The sequence below is a fragment of the Jatropha curcas genome, chromosome 4, assembly GCF_041381405.1.
Source record: "Jatropha curcas cultivar XTBG-Jc1 chromosome 4, XTBG_Jcur_1.0, whole genome shotgun sequence".
NCBI classification, from domain to species: Eukaryota; Viridiplantae; Streptophyta; class Magnoliopsida; order Malpighiales; family Euphorbiaceae; genus Jatropha; species Jatropha curcas.
In genome coordinates this window covers 2,605,916-2,609,672 of record NC_143154.1, presented here as the reverse complement: position 1 = coordinate 2,609,672, position 3,757 = coordinate 2,605,916, and positions in this window count along the sequence as shown.

Genomic DNA, 3,757 nt, shown 5'->3' with positions numbered 1-3,757 from the left:
TATACAAATTTTCTTTTTTTTTTTCCAAAAATAAATAAAAAAATAGTGATTCTTTTGATTGGATTAATTTGGGAGATGATCTTTTCACAAATATAGGTTTAGGTTGGACCACAGACGGTCCAGATTAACTTTGTAATATGGGTCCACTAGATCACATACATGTGTTGTTGTGAATAATTCTTTCCATATTTGCTATGTCTACATCTATATATAGTTAGATCAAAATTTTATAGCTCCTATTTAAAGCATATGTAACTTTGCATTTGGATTTGTTTAGATATTACATATATGTATATTTGGAATCCAAATTTAAAATTGTAATTACATTTGAAAACAATACTTGAAAATTTGAATTCTGAACTCAAAATTATTAATCTAGCATTCAAGTTTATTATTTTAAAATACTTTGATCTTTTAAATTTTATAAGAAAATGTATCATTAAGATAACAACAATAACCAAACTGTATTATCTCAGAAAGAAAAAAAAATAAATAAAAAGAAAACCAAACTATAGTCTCAAACTAGTTGGAGTTGGCTATATGAATACTTTATTTTAAAATATTCGCTCTGATCAAATTAATATCAATGCCAAGTATAAGTTGAAAAAAAATTTTAATATTTTTTATAAAAAATTAATATATTAATACATAGGATCAAGCATAATATATTCAACAAAAACTAATTTAAACTAAAGTTTGCTATATGAATCTTTTGCCTCCATATATATATATATATATATATATATATAAAGATTATAGATCCTTAGCAATAATTTTTCTCCAAGCAGTTTTAGGTTGATCTTTTCCATTTTAACACCCTCACTAGTTAAGTATCACATTTGCAAATCAGGACATGTGGAGTTCTTCGTAATACATGACCATACTATCTCAGACGACCTTCTCTGATTTTATCTCCAACTTTTGCTACTTGAGCCTTTTATCTTATGTGATTATTTCAAATCTTATCCAACCTTATATGACCATACATCCATGTCAATAATCGCATCTCCACAACCTTCATTTTGTGAATATGTTGTGCATTAAGTGCTCAACATTCACTCCCACATTGTTGGTCTTACCATGTACTGTCGTTTAGAATTTATCTTTCAGCTTATTAAATATCTTCCTATCACATAGTACACATGTAGTACTACTTCACTTCATCTATTTCGATTAAATTCTATGAGAAATATATTCATCGTTTTTTATCAGCAAAATTTAACTTTACACTGTAAGAAGATATTGAAATAGTTGGATTTTTAGAGACGGATGAACCCATTGCTAATCAGCAATTGATTAGAGACGGGTTAGCAATGGAAAAGAGCCTAAAATCTCACATTTAAACTCGCAATGGATGGATTTCAAAGGGATAAGAAACTGATATTCGAGAAATGGATGTTTCCGTTGCTAAATTTCGCGGGAAATCATGATGCGCAATTTAGAAATAGATTAGCAACAGAGTAACGGATTAGTACATCTGTTTCTAAAATTCACAGTAGATCCATACACAACGCAACAACGACATAGCAACAAATTAAACAGTATTGATCAAAATTTCAGAAAAAAACTTAACAAAACTTAGCAACTAAACTCAAGCCAAGTTGAGACACATGAAGATTTTCTGGCTTGGATATAATACTCGAAAAAAATAATATGTAAATCATTTGGTCATGAAAATAATTTTGTCTTGAGATTTCTTATTGCTTGGAAGTAGCTTAATGAATGAAGCTCTTTGGTTGCTTGAAATTGCTAATTTTGTGCTCTTTGCTGTGGGTTAAGGATGAACCTCATAACCAAGCCAAGAAATCTGAGAAAGAATCAACTCCTTTCCTTGTAAGAAAATCCACAAAATGGTTCTACTCTTTTAGAATGTGCTATGCAATTCATTCACTAGAAAATCAAACTGATTAAGCTCTTTCTACCATTTTCAAGGTCTTTGGTTCTTACAAAGCACCCAACAAATATTTGAATTAATTGCACTTGGACACTGTTTTTATCTAATTTCATTTCACCTTTCTGATTTTTCTTTAAACCAAATTCGAATGCGTGTATTCCGCTGTTAATCTTTCTTTCATTGATCAATTTGTGATATTCCGAATTCTCATTATTAATAGAATCGAAATGATCTATCGGTCGATGTTGTTTAGCCTAAAAGCTTTATTCTCAAGAGTTCTCTTCCATAGTTCTGACTTTTATTATACTTGCTACTTTCATAGATTAGGATAATATCATCGGGCGAATAACATGTACCAAGAAACATGGTATTTTTATAAATTTATAAATTTAAATGTATCATTAGAATTATATAAAATTAGGTACCTTTCATAAATTTATAATTTTGATGACATAAGAAAAATATAACTATTTGGCTATATATAATTATTTATATGATTAATTAATTAGTAATAGAGTACAAGAATATGAATTGACAAATCGAAATGTTTTATCTATGCATAAATAAAATAAGCTAATAAAGATTTGAAAGGTCTAAAACAGTTGACATAATATTTTTTGGTATACGTCCAGTTCGAATACTCCAGAGGAGCGAATGGCGGAATCGCCCGAAATAATACTATGGGTTACACAACAAGGGGTAGCCTTCTTTTTGAACTCGAGATCTCCCACTCCTCACATAAGTGAGAAGACCACTACTTGATTGACTAATTATAGTATTATTTAGTAATTAGAAGTATGCATAATATAATTTTATATTTTTAATTTTAATTATATTTTAACATATTAATATAAATACTCCCTCCATCTCATTTTATTTGCATAGTTTGATAAAATACGCATATTAAGAATTTAGTCACCAAAATTTTTTTGTCTTTTTTACCCTTAATTCATTGAAGATATTAATAAAAATCTCTCATTTAATGAAGGATCATAAAGGTTATCATGGAAAAAATAATTATTTATATGTCTAAATTTAAAAACCTTGCAAATATTTTGAGACATAAAAAAAAAAGAATAACAAGCAAATAAAATGGAACAGAGGGAATATATATTATTACTTAATATAAGGAATTTTTTTGAGAAAAATAAAAGAAGTATTTCGTTGATTAGGAAAAGAGTAAAAAATGAAAAAAAAAATCAAAATATTATCTATTTGCATAAAATAAATCAACCACCTGTATAGAAAATATTATAATAGAGAATTGAAGGGTCCGAGAGTGTTGATAGAGCACGTATTGGTTTATCTAATCGCGCTTTATTCTTTCAACGAGTTGAAACCCCTGCGAAGGGGAACAAAACACCAAAATCTATTAACAACAATAGATGTAAATTTACATTTAAAAAAAATATTGGCTCAATGCATAAATTTATATTTGAAATTTACGTGATTTATTTTGTAGCACTCTTAAATTTGCCGGGATCACCATGCACTTTCATATTTGAGTAATATCTATTTCTCTCATCAAAATAAAATGTAAAAGTGCAGGGTTATGATTGAACTCTCGCAAAATTATTTCATTTCGGCAAGAGCTATAGTTATGCCTAAAATATAAAAATATAAAATTATGATAGGTCTCTCGCAAAGTTAAGAGTGCTGTGAAGTAAATCGCGTAAACTGTAGGAGGCAAATGTATACATTTGACCAAAATATATTTACGCACTTCAAATGTGCATAAGAATTTGTCAACTAACTGACAGATGTAAATTTCCTTTCCTGAGAGATGGAGTTGAAATTAATGGATCCTCTACAAGTAGTATATCAATGTCAAATGATAAGAATGTACGGTCAAAAGGAAAACAA